Source organism: Engraulis encrasicolus, chromosome 4, assembly GCF_034702125.1.
Source record: "Engraulis encrasicolus isolate BLACKSEA-1 chromosome 4, IST_EnEncr_1.0, whole genome shotgun sequence".
Taxonomy (NCBI): domain Eukaryota; kingdom Metazoa; phylum Chordata; class Actinopteri; order Clupeiformes; family Engraulidae; genus Engraulis; species Engraulis encrasicolus.
Window position 1 is genome coordinate 11,158,339 of NC_085860.1, and position 20,000 is coordinate 11,178,338.

Consider the following 20,000-nt stretch of genomic DNA (forward strand, 5'->3'; position numbering starts at 1 on the left):
GCCTGCTTGTCTCCCTCCCTGTCTGCCTGACTCCCTGCCTGTCTCCCTACCTGCCTGTCTGCCTGCCTGCCTGCCTATCTGTCGGTCTGCCTGTCTGGAGTCTACCTGCCTGCCTTCACAGGGGTCCCTTACAGTGTGTCCTGGCATCATATCTCTCTCCCCCTCATTCAGTCCCTGTCCAGGATTGACCTCATTTCTGGGGGTACATTGGGAGGTTACCCTTGCTGACCAGACTAGTCTCCATGGTTACACTCGGTGACTAGACTAGTCTTGATGGCTGTTCGCTGACTAACTTGCTGTGTCTCAAAGCAAAGGAGGCAGCAATAGCAATATAGCCTACTGTATGTCAACTGCGGCAATATAGCCTACTGTATATCAACTGCTGATGCCCGTATGCACATGCACATCTGCGTAAGCATATCTGAACCCTACCAACACTTCACATCACAATGGTGCTGGTTATGAAACAAGCACATACACAGTGCATTCTGCAGTGCATGGTAAAGAATAAGAGCTAGCCTGTAGCAGAATGGTCTATGAACCAGAAACATGCCCGAGTTGCCACAGTATAAAAGATTAAGGCCCGACCGATATATCGGCACCACCGATATATCGGGCCGATATTTAGCATTTTTGGGATATCGGTATCGGCCATAATTTCAATAAATTTCCACCGATAAGTTTGAATAACTTTCACAACCAATTTTGCAGCCGTTTCGTTCTGAATGCATCTTCCATTCTGCTCTCCCCACTTTGAGTCCATGAGAGTTCATTATTATAACTAAATATATGTGTATATATGATAAAAAAATAATTTATATTACATTACATTTTATTATGAACAATATTTCTATAGTAGATCAGTTGCACATATCGGTTATCGGTCTCCCATTTCCATAAATATCGGTATCGGTATCGGCCCTGAAAAAAAACATATCGGTCAGGCCCTATAAAAGATGTCTACATTAGACTGGCATCTTTATGCAACTCAATATACACCAGGACATTGAAACAACTGACTATATAGTACCAATACACTGCAAAACATACAAACACTTGATTGCATACAGTATATACATTTCATTGCACAACATGTACTGTCATGGCACTGTGTGTGTGTGTGTGTGTGTGTGTGTGTGTGTGTGTGTGTGTGTGTGTGTGTGTGTGTGTGTGTGTGTGTGTGTGTGTGTGTGTATGTGTGTGTGTGTGTGTGTGTGTGTGTGTGTGCGCGCGTGCATGCGTGCGTGTGCATGTGTGTGAGTGTGTGTGTGTGTGTGTGTGTGTGTGTGTGTGTGTGTGTGTGTGTGTGTGTGTGTGTGTGTGTGTGTGTGTGCACGCGCATGTGTGAAAGAATCAGAAGTAAAGAATGCTTCACAGGAGAGGAGAGCCAGTCGGCCCTATGTAGCTGTAGCTGTCCTCATTCCGTGTGGATGCCAGCCAATGGGGTGGAGAGAACTGCTGTGTGTGGATGCCAGCCAATGGGGTGGATAGAGCTGCTGTGTGTCAAAAGGCTTTAGTATCTCCCTTTATGAATATGAAACCACCCCCGCACCCCGCAGCTGAGTTGGTACGCTCCTGATGTCACATCTCCAAAGAGAGGCCTTCAGTCCTACATGACAATCAGCATCCTTACTTGCATACACACACACACTGTACACACTACACACTACATACTACACACACACTAAACACACACTAAACACACACACACACACACACACACACACACACACACACACACACACACACACACACACACACACACACACACTCACTAACAATTTCTTTTTTCCACAACATATCTGGTGCCATGCCATAGAGGGCTCCCAGAAGGCCGCTGGGCTGAATCTGCAACCTCATATTTACACAGTGGTGAAAATGACTTTAATGACCTGATTATTATTATTATCACTATTATTATCACTATTATTATCATTACTATTGTTAGTAGTAGTATTATTAATGATGGGACAGAGTGACAACAAGGAAGGACTTCAACCCGCCTGCAGCACATAACAGTGGCCAGATTCCTGATGCCTTTCATTTGATTCCTTCTGAAAATGTGATCACGTGATGTGAAAATGTGATGTCAAAAGTGTCACGGCGTGGGCAAGCATGACAGTGAAGTACTACAGTACGGTACGGGGCATAAAGGGGCCTGATTGCGCGCCTTCCATGTCATCCCTTCTGAAAATGTGATTGAATCAAAAGTGTCACGACGGCAAGCAAACATCTGCGTAACATTTCAGCTGCACATAAGGAGATGGCGGCAAACACTCACACACACACTGTAGCAGCACATGAGGACGCAGGGAGGGGAGCTTATTCATGTCAGTGGGGGGTGGGGGTAGCTGTGTGTGTGTGTGTGTGTGTGTGTGTGTGTGTGTGTGTGTGTGTGTGTGTGTGTGGGTGCTGTGTGTGTGTGTGTGTGTGTGTGTGTGTGTGTGTGTGTCTGTGTGTGTCTGTGTGTGTGTGTGTGTGTGTGGGTGGATGCTGTATGTGTGTGTGGGTGGGTGCTGTGTGTGGGTGTGTGTGTGTGGGGTGAGCTTATTCATGTCAGTGAGCGATTTGAGTTTGGGCATCTGAGCGGAGGGGACTGGTGTCTCTACACTAGAATGTGTGGAACTGCAATCTGGCTGGTAGAGAGTAAAGATGCTCTCCCCTCTCCTCTCCTCATCTCTCCCCTCCTCTCCTCATCCCTCTCTCCTCCTCTCCTCTCCTCTCCTCTTCCCCCTCCTCTCCTCTCCTCTCCTCTGCTCTTCCCCCATCCTCTCCTCTCCTCTTCTCTCCTCTCCTGCAATCTGTCTGTTAATAAATAAAGACGCAACCCCCAATCCTTCCCTCCCATTCTCCTCTTCTCTTCTCTTCCCTTCTCTTAATTTCTTCTCTCCTCTTCTCTTCACACCCCAGCTCCACAATCCCCCCCATTCTCTACATCCTCTCCTCCTCTCCTCTTCTCTTCTCTCCTCTCCTCATCCTCTCCTCCTCCCTACCCCCTTCTCTACATCCTCTCCTCTCCTTTCCCTCTCCTCCAGACCTGCTGGAGAACTAGACCGTGCAAAGATAGCTCAGGGCAGCCTCACTGCAGCCTCCAAAAATATCTAGCAGTGTGTCTGTCTGCCTGCCTGCCTGCCTGCCTGTCTGCCTGCCTGTCTGTCTACCTGCCTGTCTGTCTACCTGCCTATCTGTCTGCATCCCTGCCTGCCTGCCTGCATCCCTGCCTGCCTGTCTGCCTGCCTGTCTGCCTGCCTGCCTGTGTGCTGAGGGAGAAGGGGCCATTGGGGTGCCTTTTGCCTGTCTGCCTGTCTGCCTGCCTGCCTGCCTGCCTGTCCGCCTTTCTGCCTGTCTGTCTGTCTGCCTGCCTGCCTGTGTGCTGAGGGAGAAGGGGCCATTGGGGTGCCTTTTGCCTTTTGAATCTTTCCTGACTTGCCCTCCCCCCCCATTGCTCTGTATCCCTCTTCTGACACTCACGCCAACTATGTCGACCCATTATTACATGTCATTATATTAGATTACCAATCAACAACTCACCCTCCAGTATTACATTACATAACATTACCCATAACCAACTCACCCTCCATTATTACATTATAGTACATTACATTACATTACCCATCAACAACTCACCCTCTCCACGCCACCTGCATGTGTAGATAGGTACTACGCAGATTGGAACTATGGCTATGTAGCTCATTGCTGACAAAGTGGGCCACTGTAGTCTAGTGGTTAGGGGGTTGCTAATATGATGGGAAGGCTTTAGGCTCATATCCCGTATCAATATGAAGAATGAAGGAGCTCTGCAGTACCCTCACCCATTGCTGAAGTGCCCTTGAGCAACGCACATGACCCCACACTGCTCCAGGGACTGTAACCAATACCCTGTACCTAAGTAACTAAGTCGCTTTGGATAAGCATCAGCTCCATGTAAGTGTATTGTAATGTAATGTTAAGTGTGAATGGGTCCTCGGTACTGTCATGATACAGCATAGAAGGCTCATTGAACGGCAATAGATCTTCCCCTCCGTGGTGGCAAACTTGTTCCCTAGCAAGCCCGCTAATCGCTCTTCTCCCAATCAAGCTGTTGCTATAGCGATGTGTTTATTCTGGGCTTTTGTGTGCAGCTGGCGTCACGTTAGAGCGTGGGGTTTTCACAGTCACACAAGCCAGCCAGCCAGTCAGCCAGCCAGCCCCATCTCCCCCATTCATTCCCAATAGGCAGCCGGACCTCCATGTGTTGCGTAGGAGGGGACGGCGAGGCGAGGGGAGGAGAGGAGGAGGAGAGGGGAGGAGAGGAGGGGCAGGGGGATGCGAGGGGAGGAGAGGAGAGGAGAGGAGAGGGGAGGAGAAGCTAGGCGAGGAGAGGAGAGGAGAGGAGAAGCTAGGCGAGGAGAGGAGAGGAGAGGAGAGGAGAGGAGAGGAGGAGACTGGAGCTGTGACGAGATGTGGGGGCGAGTGGTGGGTGCGCTACTTCGCGTCAAGGTCCTTGGCTGGGTTTTGTGTGTGTTTGTAACTTTGTATCTATGATGTGTAATCATGATGGTTGATTGTAACTAGAGATGCAAATAAATAATGAAGTAATCGATAATTTGCATCCCTAATCGTGCCCCACAGTAGCTACAGCTCCATGGCAACCATAGTCTGTTGAATACAAGTTCCCTATTGGCTACTGGTGTAGCCTCTTAGTGCAGATGGGGTTGCCGGCGGGCCTATTCACTATTTGTTGATGCACTATATCATAACAACATTGCTATGACATACAGACATAACAGATTAACCCATTTTGTCCTAAGCCCTTTTTGGGAAAAGGGTGCCCTCTGCCTATTCAATCCTAAATATCTCAGCCTCCAAAGCACATACAAACATGAAATAGGTTACATTCTAAATCTAGAACCTTTATTTTGCACTAGTGTAGTGTTAATTCAGCTCTAACATACCCCTATCTTTAATAAAACAGCTCAAATCTCAAGAACTTGAATGCAGTGTATATGTCGCTCCAGGACACAATGGGTTGAGACATAGCCATTACAATTTAGGTGACAGTAAGGTTATAACATAGGCTCTGTAGCCTTGTGGTGACAGTAAGGTTATAACAGGCTCTGTAGCCTTGTGGTGACAGTAAGGTTATAACAGGCGCTGTAGCCTTGTGGTGACAGTAAGGTTATAACAGGCTCTACTCTACGCTAAGGGGTTAAATAAGTTGAAGGACAAATCCTAGTCACTCAAATGCACACATCCACATGCACACAACACACACACACACACACACACACACACACACACACACACACACACACACACACAACACACACACACACACACACCATATCTCATTATCTGTCTGTCTGTCTGTCCATCTGTCTATTTCTCTCTCACACACACACACACACACACACACATACTCACAAACACACACACGACATGGTCATAGTTAACAGTGTAGAGAGCTCTCCTCTCCTCCCGAGAGACAGTGCTGCTCAGATCAGCAGCTGCCACTCTAGCTGCATAGCGGGGCTGTTGACACTGGCACATCCACACACACACACACACACACACACACACACACACACACACACACACACACACACACACACACACACACACACACACACACACACACACACACACATACACACACACACGCACGCACAGGCACACACAGACACACACACACACACGCACACGTACGCACACCAATCAGCAGTACTGCTGCCCATAAAGGTGTGTGTGCGCATGTATGTGTGTTTATGACTTTGTTTCCAATTGATTTCCTGTGTGTGTGGGTGTCACAGTGTGTGTGCATATGCGTCTGCGGGTGTGTGCGTGAGTGTGTGTGGATGTGTGTGTGCACAGTGTGTGTGAATATGCCTGTGTGTGAGTACACTGTCACTTTGTGTGTGTTTGTGTGTGTGTCTGTGTGTGTTTGCAGCACCTGTATACAATAGGGCAGCGATGGTTGAAAGTCACCAAGCAGTCAAGAGGAGAGAAGAGAAGAGAAGAGAAGAGAAGAGAAGAGAAGAGAAGAGAAGAGAAGAGAAGAGAAGAGAAGAGAGTGGAAGAGAGGAGAGTGGAAGAGAGGAGAGAAGAGGAAAGTGGAAGAGAGGAGTGGATAGGAAAGAGGAGGAGAGGAGAGGAGAGAGGAAGAGAGAAGAAAAGAGGAGAGAAAAGGATGAGAGGAGAGAATAGGAGAGAAAAGGAAGAGAGGAGAGGAGATAGTGACAGAGGAGAGGAGAGGAGAGGAGAGGAGAGGAGAGGAGAGGAGAGGAGAGGAGAGGAGAGGAGAGGAGATAAGAGGTGTGTGAAATTAGAGAGGGCGCATATATTAGCGTGGGCATGCACGCACCAGCATGCCGAAACACACACGCACACACACACATTACACACACACCACACACAAACATTACACACAACACACATACTACACGGAGCTGCAGTAGGCTAGGCTAGCTAGATGGAGCTGCAGTAGGCTAGGCTAGCTAGATGGAGTTTCGGGTGACTTCATTAGCTAAGTGCTGCTGGTGTTTTAAGTGATGGATGGAGTTGGAGGAGGAGGAGAGAGGAGAGGAGAGGAGAGGAAGGGAGAGGGGAGGAGAGAAGAGGAGAGGAAAGGAGAGGAGAGGAGAGGAGAGGAGAAGAGAGGAGAGGGGAGGAGAGGAGAGGAGAGGAGAGAGCTGCTCCGGTGACCGGGGCCTATTGCTATGGTGACCTGGGCCTGTTGTTTTGTTTTGTTTTGAAGCCCCAAAAATCAGGTCAGCTGCCCGTCCAGTCACACACACACACACACGCACACGGACACTCACACTCACACGGACACTCACACTCACACTCACACACACGCCACCACCACCAATCTGCTTGTGAATGGTGAGAGCAGAGCATGCTGCTGCTGGCCACCTCTCCTGACCTCTGACCTCTGACCTGACCTCGCCGCTCAACAGCTCTGCCCTACAAAGGCAAAGTGCAGTAACTACTATGCCAACATTGAACCTGAGAAAAATGCCTTCAAAGCCCTCGTATTAGGTTGGATATTGTAGTTACTGCATATGACATACCAATGTATCTAAAACATTTGAACCATAAATTGTCAAAAGATAAAGGAGGTGTTACGAAGATCATTTTCAGTCTAAACTCAAGTTTGACAATCTGTAGCTACTGCCTTTTGCCTTTGTAGAGCAGTAGCTCCTCTCACACCCGGCTGTTTATGCAGCTCTGCATACAGTTAAGTAGATGGTTCTCGAATCTCTTTATGTTTTTATTAGTCTTACAAAGAAAAGAAAACTTTGGGTACATTCTCTGAGATAAGTTGTCCCATAAACAAGTTGAGGGTTAAAAAGAACGGACAGTTTTGTCTTGTAATGAGCACACTTTCAGTGGCTGTAGATTACATTACATTACATTAGTATTTAGCAGACGCCTTTGTTCAAAGCGACTTACAAGGAGCAATTTAAACAAGAACAGGGTAAGGCACAGTGTACAGTTGCAACACTGATAGCATTGTCCTTCAAAGAGTAAAGAAGAGGACAATGCATTAAAAAGTAGCAAAAAAGTAAACAAAAGACCTCAAGGTGCAGTGTACAGTTACAGCATTGTCAAACACAAGGTAATAGAAGCAACATTAAATAATAGGAAGGTAACAAGGCAAATTGGATAATAAGCAAGACATCTAGGCGCAGTGTACAGTTGCAACACTGGCAACAATGTCCAACACAGTGATAAAGAAAAAATAAGTAAAGGATTTAAAAAGGATGTTAAAAGCAAATTAGGTACATAAAGATGTTAGGTACATAAGAGATGTTAATAGTACTGGCTTAAGGAAAGGCCTCAGAGACATGAATGAGACTGAACTAGCGTTGAGGACTATCGATACAATGTTATGTACTGCTACTATTTTCAATTGTGTTGATTATTTTATTCTGTTCAACAAGTTGATATCTACTGCTATTCTATTGTGTTCAGCTTGATAAGTACTGCTACTAGGTAATACTCACTTGCCTCCATGCTACATTGCGTCTTTGTCAGGAATGTGCTGTTTAGTGATTCAACCTTGAGAGGAAACAGCTCGTGGAGTTTGTGAACAGTGCAAATGGCATGCCAATGAGGCCCCGAAACAATGTACTGTATTCTTCAATGTGTTGACAAGTGTCTCACACTTTTCACTATCCTAAAAAAGGCCCTTTCATATCCACTTCTCCAGGCTGTACACACTGCAGTCAACAACATGAATTCACTCAAGGCCACTTCAGCAAGTCTGAGCAACAACATACATACCCAAAAAGTCTTGTTTGAAGAACACATCCAAAATGTCTTGTTTGAAGAACATATCCAAAAAGTCTTGTTTGAAGAACATATCCAAAAAGTCTTGTCAGAACTTGCAAGCCTCCCCTTTTCATGTCTTCATGGTGTAGACCACCACCACTGTGCAACAACGTCTAGTGTCTCTGAATCGAGATTAGTGGTGCAATCACAAAAACTATGTGTTCAAAATGAAGTGCACTCGCAGTGGAGGGAACGTCAAACCTGAGAGAAGGAGAACTCAAGTGGTTCCTACAGAATTTAGGTTAGTCAAGGTGGCGGTATCAGGGACATGGCACTATCACCCAGAGGTGGTAACAAGTCAATGTTGAGCAAGTCCCAATTAAGTTCTAAGTCTTTGACCTCGAGTCTCAAGTCAAGTCGAGTCAAAGACGAAGCAAGTCCAAGTCAAGTCAGAAGTCATAGGGCGGCAAGTCACAAGTCGAGTCAGACATTGGTTTTATTCAGGACACTCAAAGACGCTTTACAGACCATAACATAAAAACAAAACACATTGAACACAAAGACATACAGGGACTCAACAAAGTACAACAACATAAAGTAGATGGAGTGGGTGGTTTTAGGTCCAGTGATATGGAGCTTTAGTGTTGTGGAGAGGTTAGCAGACGATGGGGGCAGAGATGGAATTAGTTCTACAAGTGGGATACAACGATCCAGAGCCCCCAATCGCGGCAGCGAATTCAGCTGAGGGAGGTAGCCGAACAAGCAGGTGAAGTCAAAACTGAGAAATGCCACGGACGGAGCAACAGAGACGTTTCGAGTCATAGTATAGTATCACCATTGGAAAGGCTATGCATTGCAGTGTCATAGGGAATATGATAAGTTATGTAAATTATGATATGAAACCCTTAAAAAGTACATTTTGGTGAAGCAACTTCAGAAATGACATGCACAACACAAAGTCTTTATGTTTTCATGGGACCTAGTCAGTCAAGGTGGTACGAGTTTGTTTGTCAAGGTGCACACAATAGCATACTGGGGGTAACCCTGCAAGCTGAGACACCTGAGAGTGCTGTGTGAGAGATCAGATCAGAGGATACACACACACACGCACACACACATGCGCACACACACCCGCTCATCTCCAAGATGCTCCAGTAAACAAGCCCTTCTCCATTGGCCTGCATTATTAATGGGACATGAGTAACCACAGAACACAGGCACGGGCTGATAATGCAAGGACCAGAGAGATGGTCTTTACTTAATGCATGTCATTAGTGCGTGTCATTAGTGTGTGTTATTAGCCTACTTCTTTTGTTCACCCCCCACATTCAAAATGATGTGGTTGCGAAAACATTTTGACGTCAGTGAATTTTAAACAGGTGTTTTATCATTTGCACAAGTGGATGCTGTTTCAGTGGAGTTTGTGTTCTGGACTTCACCCCAAAATGAAAGGACAGAGGCCCTGCCATGGCTCTGACAGTAGGGCACTCGACTGCTACACCGGCCATCCGGGTTCGATTCCGGCCCGGGTCCTTTGCCGAACATTTCCCATGTCTCTTTCCCACACATTTCCTGTCAAAATCTCTCACTGTCCTGTCATGACTAAACTAATAAAAAAGACAATAAAATATATAAAAGGACAGTGAGCTGTAAACCCCCGGTCGGTCTGTGTCTGTACTCATCAAGTGACGTCCGACTGTTTGTGGCAACAGAGGTAACAACAGCAGCAGTAGGTCCAGTTTACAACCATCATGAGGTTGAAGAGATACAAAAGCTCAATGTTGTGTTGTTCTGTCACATAACCAATGAGCAAAATATACCTTCTCATCGAGGATGAAAGAAAACAAATGAGAATGGAATGTGCTAAACACACTTATGAAACAATGCAAGTAAGCACACATAGTGTATGTGTTACATATTCCTGTACAGTACAGTAATGCAGAGTGAATACAACACTACTGAGAATATACTGTATGGTCCCATTCAATTTTAGCATGAAATCCAACTCTTTCAGTTGACCCAGGGGTGATAGTGAAAAAAAATCCTGAGCCTGAACTTTTTTCCTGGTCGGGGAGGGGGGGCCGGGGGACGACGGGACATACTGCATATGAGACGTAATGTAGGCCTTATTATTATTCAAACACATTATTCAAACATTTAAGATAATGTTTTCATTTTTGCATTATTTCTATAGTGTTATTCACGAAAACACAGATAATTTCCCTGTTGGTAGGCTACAGCACTTGGCTGAAAGAAACTGACCACCACGTTCAATTCTAGCTGTAAAAACGAATACCAACGTATGCAGTTAGAAATGCATTCTAGGCTTGTGATGTTGCACTGAAGTTATTGAGGTGGGTATTGAACCAATGCAACATTTCAACACCAGAATGCATTTCTGAAAACATGGTGCATATTTTACCACATTGAATTAACTGAAAGCTGGAGTAGCATCCAACTGCAGTTTGCAGAAGTGGGCAGGTCTGGATTTCTGAGATCCCGCCCCTCCCATTTTGGATCTCGCCCCTCCTATTTTTCCTATTATAGTAGTCTGTACAGTCCCACACCATCCCGACGTCACCCTATTTGAGAATTTGCGCCAAATGTCTTCTCCGGCGAATGCATATAGTCTAGGCCTACACTATTCTATGCACACAGCTTCGTGTCTCGTCGTTTGGAGTGCTAAATTAATGTATTTACTAAACACTGGACATAGAATCATTCACCAATCATGTAAGGGATAATGTATTGTCCGCGCGTGACTATAGGAAAATATTTTCCAGTGGAGACAATAGTGAATGCGTAGTTGGCTACACTGTATTCTATGCACACAGCTTGTATCATGTCTCGTCGTTTGGAGTGCTAATTAAATATATTCAGCCTACTAAATATATTTAATTTTCATTTTCCACGTTCCAATTGCATGAGTGTTTATTTCCATTTACATAGAATAATTTGTCCTTGACCTTACTTTCTCTTTCATAGTAAAGGAGAAGATTGAAACGGTCTCTGCAACTGCTTTAGGTTCCATTGATTTAATGATAATGTTAAGCGCTGTTAGACGGTTAAAAACAAAAGGTTAATGCTAAATGTGTCAGGGTGTCAGTTTGGAAGCGGGGCAGATGCACGAAGGATAGGCCTACCAAAGGCTACTGCAATGGCCTGCTCAGAGTCCAGTCCCCAATCCTAAAGAGATTGTGGCGACAGCATCCAGGCTTTGGGACTTTGAAGAATGTGCTTTTCAATGATGGGTGATGCCTAAATTTCGAGCGGATCACACATGGAGGGCCTAATTCGCCACACATGGAGTAGCCTAATTCGCCACTGCACAGGCGTTTTACTGCCTACTTTAGTTTTCTTGTAGTAGCCTACCCATCTTTCGAATTTTAGAAACTGGCACCAAATATCTGGTCTTCAAACTAAGATAGGCCTACTAAGAAGAGACACTTAATATTAATTCAAATTAGACCCATGCGTTAACAAATACTACATGTAGCTTATATTAGCTAATAATAATAATAATAATAGCTTATATTAATTTCCCTCGGGATTAATAAATTATACTAAACAGGGTCGCGTGCTGTTCATCGCGCGGTTCACTCAAAGCTCCCCGCTCGTGTTTCCTATACACTCACCAAACCATTATACATTAGTGGAGTAGAGAGAGTGGATCTACGATTTTATTTGTGAAAACTCTGCGTCTCTCTGCACGGTGCAGTGACTTCCAGAGCTATTTTTCTTCCCATGTAGAAGCTTAGCGCTGCCGCTGAATGACAAGGGGGAGGCACTCGATGTGCTCAGGGGGGAGGAGGAAGATGTGCTCAGGGGGGAGGAGGGAGATGTGATCCAGACCTGCCCCCCGCCCTGCACACTGCAGTTGAACATACTTGGAAAGCTACATATGTAGCAGCCATACCAAGACAGGTCAGTAGGAGGCAATACTACTCCAAAGTACAGTAACTACACTCTGTCCAAAATAGAGGAGGTGATTACCAATTAATTGAGCAATACTTTTAAATGACATGACATTTGCTGCAAGCTGATAAGTTTCATTTTCATTGGGACATTGCTCATATAACTTGTATAGGCTACTTGCGGACATACGTTTAGATAGCCTACTCGTGGCCCCATGGTCTACCTATAACCACAGATTGTTTAAGGGCTGTGCTATAACCCCTGCCTTTCCGTTGTAGGGAAACGCCCTTTAATTACCGGTACATGATATTTAGGGCACAAGCGCATGATTGGCTACATGCAGGCCCACGTTCACATCGCATATTTCGACTCCACGGATGACAGAACCAGTGGTTATTACGGACAGGACAGTATATATAGCCTGTGTGACTACTGCGCGACTTTCGCATTGGGTTGTAGTCAATTAAAATACATGAAAATCACTCGCGTGTACACACGCCCATTACAATGTACGAGTTGAAAAGATAACAGAAAGCAACAAAAACAAAGACATGACCGAATTAAGCTACATGAAAATAGCACAGGGCGTGAAGATAAGATGAACATTCACTGCATGTCTAGGTGACACCGTGGTGGCCACATGAACGCAAGCCAAGTATTTGAAGTTCATGAGAGTCTGATATTGATAATTGCCCCCTGCCCGAGAGTAGGGATTAAGTAGCCCAGAGCGTGCAGACAATACAACCTGTGCATCGTGCGTGGAATAACTGGATTCGATTACGCAGAAGGGCTACGACAGGGAGCGCGCGAGAGAGAAAGGCTGTGAACCTGTGCGAGGCTGTTCGGGGGTTTTCACAGAGCTTGTTGGTTTAGTCAGCATAACTATTATAAACATCTCCCTGAAATCAGTTTGACACGTGGTTTGTCAGGAATGACGCAAAACACCATCCCTCAATCAACAGTAGACCAAAATCCACGAACTCAGCTCACACTAGCCTACAAGGGGTGTAGGCTAACTAGGCTTGCCAAACATTAGCGATCCAAGCATTCCATTGTCATTTGGACATGTCGCAATGGTAGCCGCTATTCCAATGCAGACAACATTTACGCACTACACCTAGAAAAAAAGTATCATGACGGGTATAGCATAGCCTACCGTTTTGAACAGACTTTTTTGAAAGAACGTCGATCTCCATCAAAGTTTGTCAACATTGCGCAGTCATTTAGCGCACATAAATGAGGAAAATAGACGAACCTATTTCAAACATACTCTCACTGAGCCCGTTTATGCGCATCAATAAGCCGTTTATGGTCAGGTTTTTGGAGTAACCTGCGCAAGGCAAAATCATTCGGGCCCAAGCCAACATGCCACAGTGGGCAAATTAATAACTAAATGGCCTTACCTTCAAACGTTTTCTTGATCACAGAATTTCACTAGTATTCCACTGACATCCACACGGTTCAACACACCCATCCATCACAACTAGCAAGCCATGTGGATTTGTGCTAACAATAGTTGCTCATTTTTATCGGAATCCAAATGGTCTAGACTTGGCCTACAGTACTTTCTTCCGTTTCTTCAGTATAACGAGATGCCATTTTTGGATTTGCCTCCGTCGACAGTGAAAATATGTGAGAAGGGTAACCAGTAGGGGCCTAGAACTCTCTTTACTGTGCATACTGACAGCCAATCTACTTCTCCTTTCACTAGAACTAGAAGACTGCCGCCAGTGCTGTGGTGAGTGACTCAAGAGCAAGACGTAACAAATTGATACATTTTTCAGTAAGATGTCGGGATGATACAATTATGGGCTGCTGCTCATTTGGGTTCCTTTCGCGTCTCTTACAACAGGCTGTTGCGCGCTCATTTATTTTCACCATACATTAATGAAGGCCTACGCGATAGTTTATTATTTTATTAATATTGGGGAAATATTTTTTTCTACAGCCACGCTACGCCGGATTTCCGGCGCGGCGCCGGACTGCTATCACCCCTGTTGACCACTGTGAAGCCATGTGCTCTACAGTGTTAAATTCAACTCTCTAAGTGTTATCTTTTAAGTATTAACTGAAATACTCTAAGAGTCACAGTCACATGTTCTTATACACACACATGATCTATATATACAGATCTACAGATGTATGCATGATCTACTTCAGGGCAGCACACTGGGCCAGGCCCACACACTCAACTCCCATATGTGGCGTCATCGTCAGGCTCTTACAGCAAACACATCTGACCTGCAGTGACATCTAGTCATCTGCACATCTGTGTGGAGAGCAACAGCCCCCTCTGTTGACTGATGGAGGTAACTGCATGTCCAGCCTACTGTATGCAACAGTCTATCAGCCAAAAAGGGACAAATATCTCCTCAGAAAAAACGGAATATACCCCTCACTCCTGTTATTCAGTGATCCAGACAAAATAAGTTGGTTCACCAGAGCAACTGAGATGTGGATTCTTGATTTTACTTATTAACCATTTCATGCACAAGCTCTGTTATAAGCTTATTCTCACCCAAATGGTAATGTTTGTCTCACCCAAATGAATCCCACTCTTACGTCTTCCTCCACCTCCATCCATGGCTGATGTGATATGCCCATGAGCCAGGCACCTTACCCCACATTGCTCCAACGTCTATAACCAAAACCCTCTAAATAACTGTAAGTCGCTTTGGATAAAAGCGTCCGCTAAGTGTAATGTAACGTACAAAGTAATATTGATCAAAACGAGTGTTGTCAGGAGTGAAAAGCAGATTGTAGAGAAATATTTCTCAAGTCTCTGACTCGAGTATGCTTCCTGGTGACTTGCAAACTCTATTGCTACAGTAGTCTAGAGTTCAATACAGCCCTAAATTTGGGCGGCAGACGTGTCCCCTTGTCTCTTGCCTCTTGCGGCGGCTCAGCAGTTCATAATGGGTCCATTGACCAGTCTTATCGTCCGCTAGTCTAAATTACATAGAGCACAGTTCAAGACAGGCTTGCAGGTAGCAGACGTGTCCCCTAGTCTCTTTTCTCTTGTGGTGTCTCAGCAGTCCATGGTGGTGACCAGTCCTATTGTCCGCTACAGTAGTACATTAGAGCAAAAGGTCAAGAGAGGCTCGTTGGGGCAGCAGACTTATGATGTTGACCAGATCCTCATATTTAGGTTACAGAAGTCTAGAGGTCAAGGGAGGCTAGCTGGGGGTAGCAGACGTGTCCCCCCTAGCCTCTTGTCTCCTGTGATGTCTCCGCAGTCTATAATGATTCCATGGTGACCAGTCCTATTGTCTGCTACAGTAGTAAAGGGTCCAAGAGAGGCTTGCTGGGGGCAGCCGACTTGCCCCAGTTTCACCGATCCCTACTATGCTGCTATGTAGGTCTCACCACAGCACCCCAGGGCAACCCACATTCAAAAATGATTAAAGGGATATAGGATACAGAGTGTGTGTGTCTGTGTGTGTGTGTGTGTGTGTGTCTGTCTGTCTGTCTGTCTGTCTGTCTGAGTATGTGACAGAGCAAGAGAGAGAGAGAGAGAGAGAGAGAGAGAGAGAGAGAGAGAGAGAGAGAGAGAGAGAGAGAGAGAGAGAGAGAGAGATCCTTATGCTCATCACCACATTATCTCCCGCCTCAGAGCAGCACACACATTACATCGCGTCAATGCTCCACTCATGGCCCCATATCAGGGTCACTATGGATGGTAGTGGCTGGCTGCATGGCTGTGTGTGTGTGTGTGTGTGTGTGTGTGTGTGTGTGTGTGTGTGTGTGTGTGTGTGTGTGTGTGTGTGTGTGTGTGTGTGTGAGAGAGAGAGAGAGAGAGAGAGAGAGAGAGAGAGAGAGAGAGAGATAGAGTGTGTGTGTGTTTGAGAGAAAGAGAGAGACAGAGAGAGAGACAGAGAGACAAAGAGCATGTGCTCCTGTACCAAAGCATCCTGTTTGTGAGAAGAGCTCCAGTATGTGCTCACGCTGCCATCCAGTGGAGAAACACATTGGCAGGCACCGGCAGCCTTTTACACCGGCAGCCTTTTCCACGGGCACCGTTTTCCACGGCCACCCTTGTTCACCGGCACCCTTTTACACTGGCACCCTTTTACACCGGCACCCTTTTACACCGGCACCCTTTTACACCGGCACCCTTTTACACCGGCACCCTTTTACACCGGCACTCTTTTACACCGGCACCCTTTTCGATGTGTGGCTATTTGAATGTGCATGGGCAGCTTGTTACATGTCTGGATGTTTGAATGTTGCCTGACAGGCCAGGCCATTCATTTTGAATTACTTCGTAATGCACGATTGGTCTGATTACGCTTCTCTGGAGGGGGTTTTCAGTCGGTTTTCAGACGACCGGTGTTACCGGCCAATAAGCAAATGCATTTGGGAGCATAATAACATACGTCATGAACATCAACCTTCAGCAATTGGTCAGAGCTCATTTCAAACCATTTCAAACTATGTTTGAAAACCATGAATAACCATGATCCAAGGCTTTTATGGTTACCCAAAAAAACATGGATAAACCATCGTAATACTATGGCTAGTTCAGAGTACTTAGAGAAACCATGGTTACTACAGTATAAAACCATGGTTACTACCAGTGTTGCCGGTAACGTGTTACTTAGTACTTAGTAACGCGTTACTGTAGTCGGACTACTTTTTTGAGTAACGAGTAGTGTAACCTAACTACTATTTCAAAACTAGTAGTCAGATTAAAGTTACTTTTCTAAAACACTGTGCGTTACTATTTCTGCTATTCACATAGGCCCGTCTACTTTTTGTTTCCAGCGTTTGTAGCAACGCCTGAGGATGATATGGAAAAAAAAAACTTTTATGAAAGGCGTGTCTTCCCTCGCCTCGTCTGAACTGCAGTGCCTTATGGTTGGTAACGTTTAAGGGTTACAGAGGGATAACTTCGCCCTGACATTAAATCAGATTGTGGGGAAATGTCGTAGTCTAGTCTTAGGTAGCCTACAAACGGTTCTAAATCTGAAGTAGCCTAATCGAACAGTTGTGCCGACATCATCGTTAATTTCTGAGCCTAATTCATCATTTGGGTGCAGGGACGCGCGCTCTGCAGATGCGTAATAGTTGTGTGCCAAGCAGAGAGAGAGGAAGAAAGGTGAAGGATACAGTAGCTTATTTAAGAAGAAATGTGGTCTGCGCAGATAATAACAAATTAAAATGCACACTTGATGTGCAGAACAAGTCAATTTAGTCAAGTCAATTTATTTATAAAGCACTTTAAAATACAACAGAGGTAGCTGTCCAAAGTGCTGGACAAGTAGGAGGACTTGAAAGGAAACTTTCAACCTTAGAACACATAGACATACTTGAGGACATAGGACAAGATAAAGAAGAAAAATCACAATCAAAAAAATCTAAAAACTGAGCATCATGTAGAACAAAAAAGGGAGGGGGGATAGGTTATGCTAAAGGGCAAACCATAAAAAGACAGTTTCATAACGACACATATTTAAAAATAAGAATACATATAAGAGCTAAGGGGATGATCAACATTTAAGAACAAAGAAATAAAAAGAATAAAAGTATAAATAGATAGATAAATAACTAGGTGCAAACACAGAGGTCATACAGTGTTAAAAGCTAATGCATAAAAGTGAGTTTTAAGGTGAGTTTTAAAAGCAGCTAGGGAGGGGGACAGGCGGATATAGAGTGGCAGGTCATTCCACAGTTTGGGGCCCATTACAGCAAAAGCTCTGTCTCCTCTGGTTTTCAACCTGGAGCGTGGTACAATGAGGAGCGCTTGTTCTACTGACCTGAGGGATCTAGAGGGGGCGTTTACGTTTAGTAGGTCAGATAAATAAGATGGTGCCAGGCCATGAAGAGCTTTAAAAACAAATAAAAGAATCTTAAAATCTACTCTGTAGCGTATAGGGAGCCAGTGAAGAGCAGCAAGCACAGGCGTGATATGCTCCCGCCTTCGAGTTTTAGTAAGGAGGCGGGCAGCAGCGTTTTGCACAAGTTGCAGGCGGGAGAGGGAGGAAGCACTGAGGCCAGCATACAAGGCATTGCAGTAGTCAAGGCGTGATGAGATAAAAGCATGGATGACTCTTTCAAAGTTTTTAAAAGATAAAAAGGGTTTGGCCTTGGATACTACTCGTAACTGATAAAAACTAGACTTAACAACCATATTGACCTGTTTCTCCATATTAAAAAATGAGTCTAAAAACACCCCAAGGTTTTTTGCTGAGTCTTTTACATATGGTTTGAGGGGGCCTAAGTCCTTTGGGGGGGCAGAGGTAGTACTAGGCCGAAAGACAAGGACCTCGGTTTTACTTTCGTTAAAACTTAAAAAATTTAGGGCCATCCATGCTTTAATGTCCTCAAGGCAGTCAATTAGTTGATTAAAAGCATTTGTATTACAGTGTTTAAGGGGCATATAAATCTGTGTGTCATCAGCATAACAGTGAAAAGAGACATTGTATTTGCGAAGGATGGATCCTAGGGGTAGCAAATAAAGGGAGAAGAGAAGAGGGGCAAGAATCGAACCCTGCGGAACGCCACAGGGCAGAGGAGCGGAGGGGGATACAGAGTCGCCAAGGTAGAACAGGCTTCAGAATTTTCAGTCATCCTTCAAAAAAATCTGTCAATGACGGACAACCCTCGATCTGAACATGGCCTATGTGGTAAATGAAAGAGTAAAGGAAAACTTCGGCAAGACATTTCTCTTCTCTCATGAATCATATAACATTAACCCCGCTTTGTTTTACAGCCAATTTAACTGTAGGACTTCTTGAGTAGCCTAGACTATAGCTGCGACAGGTTCTGAATCTCTCACTGAACATGCAACTGCAACAGCGACTGAAATGGAAGCCTTCTTCAATATTCATTCAAAAATCGCGGATATGCCTACTCATAATGTTGTATTGCATTTCGTTCATCTAAGCTACTGTGTCATTGTTGGATGTTGAAGTATGGTCAGTGACTTCAAGTTATTAGCCTATTTGACAGGCATTTTCAGGGAGAGGAGGTTCCAAAGCTAAGTTACATATTTTCAGTCTGTAAGAATGCAGAGAGGTATTAGCTGTTAAAACAATAAAGGGCTAAGCTAACTGGTATGTTATAGCGCAATAATTAGCCTACAACGTGACACAGTTGGTGCGCAACTCTTCGGTGACATCGCTTTGATTTCTTTTAAGAGGCACTGTGCAAAGACAGTTGCACGCGCGTGTGTATTGCCTGATGTAGGCGAGATTGCCATATGATGCAAACAGCTACAGGCAGGCAGAAAGCTAGAGATAGGGAGGTAGCCTATGATAATGAAGAAAAGTGTTGTCTTGTATGTACAACAGTCCACAGCATCGCTACCAGAGACGGTTTAAATGCATTTAGAATAGAGAATCTTTGTCGCTACTTTTGGAGGATTCCAAAAACTTAAAGACAATGGGTCGCAGTTGGCAACCGGAACCAAAACATTTTTTTCTAGGCCCTGTCTTATTTATTTTTTATTTTAAAAACATGCAAGCCTATTTCAAGAAAATGTTTGCAAATGTCAGTGTCATTTTTGATGTTGCTGTTAAAATAGGCCTACAGTACATGTCAATTAAGTGAGAATAGCCCTATAGGCAGAACTGGTGGTCATTTTTATGTTATGGGGCGGGCCGGGGTCAGGGAGCAGCCTCTACTGAGAGTAACTAAAACTAACTAAACTTAGTTACTTTTAAAAGCAAGTAGTCAGTAACGTAACTAAGTTACTTTTTAAAGAAGTAGTCAGTAGATGGATTACTGCTTCAAAGTAACTGTGGCAACACTGGTTGCTAGAGTAAAACTATGGTCGATTTTCACAAGTGATGCTTCTCGCTCTGTATTTGTCAAAGGTGGGGCCCCAAATT

General features: G+C 44.8%; 1 protein-coding gene across 1 annotated transcript in view; it reads right to left on the minus strand.

The window, feature by feature from the left end:
- The window catches only part of srpk2 (SRSF protein kinase 2), a 115,826-nt gene that overhangs the window by 76,595 nt on the left and 19,231 nt on the right, over positions 1-20,000 (minus strand). The window lies entirely within an intron of this gene.